Source organism: Suricata suricatta, chromosome X (genome assembly GCF_006229205.1).
Source record: "Suricata suricatta isolate VVHF042 chromosome X, meerkat_22Aug2017_6uvM2_HiC, whole genome shotgun sequence".
Taxonomy (NCBI): domain Eukaryota; kingdom Metazoa; phylum Chordata; class Mammalia; order Carnivora; family Herpestidae; genus Suricata; species Suricata suricatta.
Genome location: NC_043717.1, coordinates 85,961,064 through 85,967,859, shown reverse-complemented (window position 1 = coordinate 85,967,859; position 6,796 = coordinate 85,961,064).

Genomic DNA, 6,796 nt, shown 5'->3' with positions numbered 1-6,796 from the left:
CTCAGGTATCTTTGAGGTTCTATTCCCTCTGGAGTTCGTATTTTCTCCTTCCGCTCTCTCAGTTGAACGTAATATCCTTCTCAGTTCGAAAAATGGTGCGGAGGGAGTTTACAGAGCTCCCTTCTTCTCCGCCATCTTGGCTCCACCCCCCGCATGATAGTCTTCAATGGAGTCAAATCAAGAAGACATTCAGCTTTTTAGAAACCAAATTTATCAAATCACTGATTTGTGGGAAGATTCACTTTGATAGGAATATTAGATGAACTTGGAAACATGTGAATTTTAATATTTATTTAAAAATATTAAAAATGCTTCACAGAAGTTTTTGGTAGTGCTTTTTTATGATTACTAGCTGCTAGCTTCATATGGATTTTCATTTCTTTGTTTCTTTGGAACCTAACATGCAACCATTTGACTGTCTCAGCTTGTCCATTTCTGAATTGGTAGGTACTGTGTGTGAACAACTTTTCTTCAAAGGTCAGTACATTAATAGCATCAGAAGTCTTGGGGCGCCGTGGTGGCTCAGTCGGTTAAGTGTCTGACTCATGATTTCGGCTCGGGTCATGATCCCAGGGACATGGGACCAAGCCCTGCAATGGGTTCTGTGCTGAGTGTAGAGCCTGCGTGACATTCTCTCTCTCTCTCTCTCTCTCTCTCTCTCTCCCCCGCCCCTTCCCCGCTTGTGTGTCCATGTGCTCTCTCACTCTCTCAAAAAAAAATCAGAAATGTAATTTCTTCCTTCTGCAGGAATTCCTGAGTTCTTTTTTCCTAGGTTTATATAAGCACTTATTAGTCTCAATAAGCTAAACAGAGCAGAAAGTCGCTTTAATTTTAAGACTTTATAATCAGATTTATTACCTCTCTCTGGAGGTAAGAGGAAGTGTTTTAAATTATTTCTCTAGAAAATACCTCACATTCATATAATGGAAGAATCACAGCACACTCTTAGACAAGCTAGATATGCCCAAGTTGGAGTTCATGGCTGAAGTTTCTGCCCCTCTATTCTGTTATGTGCTATTTTCTGTAGCACTTATCCAGTCAATAAATGAGTTGAGCTAGAGATTCAATGCCAGCACACACGCACATTTTTTTTTTTTTTACATTTTGACTTGGCTTATTCATGTACGTCTATAGGATTTCCTCACTTCTTAAGAGAGAGAAAAAAATGCACTCAGGAATTCTTCAGATTTCTCAGATAATTAAATGTCATAAAGTGTCTGGACAAGCCAAAAGCAGATGGATACACCCCATTTCCCGTTTTCTCATTCCATATAAAATTTAAGGCTATAGGTACTTATACAAACTCATTCATATTATTGTTTTACAAGCCATGTAAATTCTCTAGAAGTGAAAATGCTGCTCTCTAAGTGATGCAAAGCCTGATTCAAGTCTTTTTCTCTTACTTTGATAAGAAGTCTGTTTGGATGACGTATTTACATCAGGTGCACACATGGCAGATTCTTACATCAATGAATGTCTGAAAATGCTGCTCCCACAAGCCAGACACAAAGGGTTATGATTACAGATAGATTATTGTATGTGGACAATCTCCTCTGTGAGGAGGGAGTAAAGGTTTTTCTCACTTAAGCACACACTTAATTGTCTTTAGCCAGGAAACAAAAGGAAACACAGAGACAAATACATACATGACATTCAGTATAGAGAAAAAGAAATAAAAAATGCCCATCCTAGGGGCGCCTGGGTGGCTCAGTCAGTTAAGCATCTGACTTTGGCTCAGGTCATGATCTCAGGGTTCATGAGTTTGACCCCCTGCATCAGGCTTTGCCCATACAGCACGGAGCCTGTTTATGAGTCTCCCTCTCTCTGTGTCTGTCTCTCTTTCTGTTTCTCTCTCTCTCTCTCAAAATAAATAAATAAACTTTAAAAATGCCCATCCTAATAATTTTTTATGGGATAGTCACCATTCTTCAGCATATTACACACTGCTGTGAACCACTAGTTTCTTTCTATTTGATCTGGGATTTATCATTACTAACCCATTGAATTACTTAAATAAAAGAAACAGTGACAAAGTGTACTTAAATAAAAAAGTACTTAAAATACTTAAAAAAATAATAAAGTAAAATAAATAAGTAAATAATAAAGTAGATAAATAAAATAAAGATAAATTGAATAAATAAAATAAAAAAGTACTTAAAAGTACTTAAATAAAAGAAACACTGACCCCCTAGAAGTCCATAAATTCAACTTTTTGAAACTTTATTTAAAAAAATTTTTTCCTGTGTGTTTTATTTATTTTTTGAGAGAGAGAGAGAGAGAGAGAGAGAGAGTGCAAGGAGGGGAAAGTCAGAAAGAGAGGGAGACATAGAATCCGAAGCAGGCTCCAGGCTCTGAGCTGTCAGCACAGAGCCCGATGCGGGGCTCAAATCCACAAACTGTGAGATCATGACCTGAGCTGAAGCTGGACACTTACCCGACTGAGCCACCCATGTGCCCCTATATACCCAGCATTTAATTGAGTGCCTACCATCAGCATCATTAACTATAATTATGACTATTTTATTACTATTAGCATTAAATTATTATCATTTTAAGCCTGCAGAGAGTTTTTATAATTGACCTCTAGATGGCTTTTTTTAAAGTTTTTTTTTATTTTTGATACGGAGAGAGACAGAGAATGAGAGGGGAAGAGGCAGAGAGAGAAGGAGACACAGAAGCAGAAGCAGGCTCCAGGCTCTGAGCTAGCTGTCAGCACAGAGCCTGACGCGGGGCTCGAACCCACGAACGTGAGATCTGACCTGAGCCGAAGTCGGAGGCTTAACGGACTGAGCCACCCAGGCGCCCCTCTAGATGGCTTTGAAATGCACTGTATCAGATGAAAGAAGAAATGGGAATTCTTTTTCAAAATCTTTACCTATTCAGAGAAATGACCTCAGCATAGTTTCTCATTCATCAAAAAAGGCTTTAAATTAGCAACTTCTATTATACATTACCCAAGTGGGACAAGAAGCTTCCTTTTCGTCCCTTCATTATAGCCTCAGAGATAATTTACAAAGATGGACACTTGATCATGTAAATGGCCAATTCTGTCGAGATAGGCAGGATATTAACCTGATAAAATATATATGTTTTCTTTCATTAATTTGACATATGAGTGAAATAATGTGATATTTGTCTTTCTTTGACTGACTTATTTCACTTAGCATTATACTTTCTAGATCCATCCATGTTATTGAAAATGGCAAGATTTCATTCTTTTTATGGATGAATAATATTCCATTGTATATATATATACCACATTTTCTTTATCCATTCATCTTTTTTTAATTCTTAAATGTTTGTTTTTGAGAGAGAGAGAGAGAGAGAGAGAGAGAGAGAGAGAGGGAGAGAATATGAGTGGGGGAGGGTCAGAGAGAGAGAGGGAGACACAGAATCCGAAGCAGGCTCCAGGCTCTGAGCTGTCAGCACAGAGCCCGATGTGGGCCTTGAACCCACAGACAGTGAGATCATGACCTGAGACAAAGTCGGACGCTCAACCGACTGAGCCACCCAGGTGCCCCAACTTTTTAAACTTTAACAAACTTTCAGATAGTCTTACAGGATGCTATATATGCAGACTTTTGGTCTCAAACTGAAAGACAGGTGTCCAATCATATCCAGCTGGGTTTCACCCTGGAAATGGGGTTGCTGTCGTGCCCTCTGGTTGAAAAACCAGACAAGGTTTTTCAAACTCATAGAAAACATTAGGTCTCATGAGCTGCTAAATGGCAGACGATCATGATTTGCAAATCCAAATGTTCTCTCCAGATGAGAGAGGTGAGAGCTGGAAGGAGCATGGCCCTGCGGGAGTTTATTTTCCTTTATTCTTTTGATCCCAGTGGGTCCCTCTGGAGCCTGAGTTGTCCTCGTTTCCTGTCACAGCTCTTGTCCTAGCATGTGGGGTTGGATCATGATACAATTCCCTAAGTGACACGGGTGCACACAGTCCGGAAAGAAGAAGATGAGGCTCCCAGCTTCATGAAGCATTTCTGGGTCAGGCATTTCATTATTAATACTTCTGTTGGTGTGTTTTTAAATTTTGATTTCTAGGCGTAAAAAAAATTTTTTTTATTGGAGAGGGACAGCAAGTGGGCGAGAGGAGCAGAGGGAGGGAGGGAGGGAGGGAGGAAGAGAGAGAGAGAGAGAGAGAGAGAGAGAGAGAGAGAGAGAGACAGAGAGAAGGAATCTTAAGCAGGCTCCATGCAGAATATGGAGCCCAATGCAGTCTCGATTGCACAGCCCTGGGATCATGGCCTGAGCCAAAATCAAGAGTTGGATGCTCAACTGACTGAGCCACCCAGGCGCCCTTATTTCTAGGCATTTATTAAGGAAACTTCCACTCCACAGAGAATGTGGTGTGAAGAACTTCTGACTCCCATGCCATGTTTTCTCACACTCTTTCTCCTGTAAATCCAAGATGATCAAAGTCATTTGACCTATAACTACTCTTATGCCCAAGATTTCAATATCGTCCCCAAAACCCAGAGACCGCCGGGGAGACTGAGTCACACATGCAAAAGCAAAGGGCTTTAATACGGACTTAGGCTGGCCGGGCCTAAGCTCAGGCTCACAGACTTCACCAGTGCAGTGGATCCGTGCTGAGAGCCCCGAACAAAGGCGGGGCAGGGCCTTTATGGGTTTGGGAAGGGGGAGTTACAGGAAATTGTGACACAGGAACAGTGATCCAATCATTATCGCCTAACATCACTGGCAGCAACTTTAACCAAACACATTGTCCAGAGTGTTCCTTACTTTTGGCGGGACCCAATCATAATATTTAAAGTATTAACCAATTACAGAGTGGACCCAGGACCCAGGACCCTCACGTAGGGTGTACCTAGCCTTAAGCAATAAGTGATTATCTATAGCTTCTATCTCTAGGCCTGCCCTTAGAAAAGTTAAGGGTGTTAGCTGGCCTTTCCTGATTGGGTGTTACAAGGGTGGACCCTCCTGCCTTGGGCAATGCGTGCCCTTTTATTGTCTAATGATTCTGAGAAAGGACACCTAGGCCTCCAAGGTCAGAGGGAAACTTGAAGCCTGTCATGGAGTCAGTTTGGTTCAGACCTGCATCCTTACGCTACCGTAATCCTAGACTAACTGATAGACCATGCCCCAGTGGAGTGGAGATGCATGGATTCCATTCTTGGTACCCTTTATTCAAAACCATCTTTGAAAGCTATAAAGAAGGGTGATGTGGCTGTTAGGGATCATTATGGGTAAAAGGGGGGGTGGAATTTTTTCTGTTTGATTTTGACCCTTTAAAAAACTGGTATTTATATGCTAAATACAGCTAGAGGAAATAGGATGGAGTAAATTACATAGCCTCTACTTCTATTTTTTTTTAAAGTTTGTTTTCTATTTTGCCTTGACCTCTGCCTGCTATAATATTGATAATGACAGGATTCTCTTAGGGAATTCTAGAAAGTTGGTCAAGAGCTGGCACTGACAGGCCATTTTCAGTTGGCTTTGAGAAACAATCAAATGCAGGCTCCAACGTAAAATCTGAATAGACTGTATGCTAAGATGGCTGCTCTGAGTCATGTCGGTAAGTTTGCTGGTAGCTGGCCTGCTTCCTGGTAGCATCTGTATCAAGACTTTTCTTCTGTCTTGACATAATCAATATGGAAAAGGTTGTATTTGCCTAGAGCATAAGAACAAGAATTTTGCAATCATTGCGTATTACTTTAAGTCATTGCAGACTCTTCAATCTGGCTCAGACTAAGGACAGTAGCTTGCACTGTGCTTCCACATTCAACGTGCAAGAAAGCCTGGCGGAGGACGTATATGCTGTTTGATATACAAGGACTGTCCCAGAAATACCAGTCACTTAGCACTGAATGGTCTTAATGGTTGCACATCATATTGAGACCCAGACAGGGTCCCTGACAAGATAATTCTGTAATATTGTAATGCTCCTCGTTTGTTGGTGGATGTACTAAAAGAATGAAGTCAATTTCAGATTGATACCTATTATATAATTTAAACAGAAGCTCGAAAGTCCAGGATTATTAAGGGCATGTTGGACCAACTTTACCAAGATCACCATCTTTCCGGATTGGCAAAGACCACCCAGGTGATGCTGACAGAAGACAGATGCTCGTCTTTCCACAAACATTGAGTACTAAGAAGCGGCTGCATGCCAGGACAGTTTATACTTATTATCATTCTAAAACGCCTCTTGGGAGAGAATGGATTTCTGCCACTGGAAACCAGTGTCCTAGGAATCAAAGCCAGTACAGTAGGACAACCACAGGAAGTTGGTGATGAGGTTTTTTCTGGAAGATTTTCTTGGGAGTCCTGGGAACCTACTTTGGCGCATCAAAGGTTATATATAGTTAGCATCGGAACCCATTGTCCTGACTGAGCACAACGAATGCAGCTTTGCAGCATGGAGTATACCAAGAGCACACGCTTTGGGAACAAACAGACGTGGGCGTGAAACATATTTTTGTTACTTAACTTGCCGTGTTATCTTGGGAAAGTTATTTGACATTTCTGAGCTTCAGTTTTCTTATCTGTGAAATGAGAAGGATAATACTACCTGTGTCATACATAGGATGATTCTGTATCTCAGTTGGCCTGGGACTATCCCATGCGTGATTTGTGTTTTATCCGTGCATGATTATCATAGTGTCCTCTTTCTTTTCAAAGCGACCTGATTTGGACGGCAAATTGTATCACCACTATCATCAGATTCAGCAATCAATATAAAGAGGCACAGTGCACGAACTGTGTAGTAAGTACTTAATGATGCTTTTTCCTTATTACGTTGCTGTTAGGGAAAATAACAAAAAAC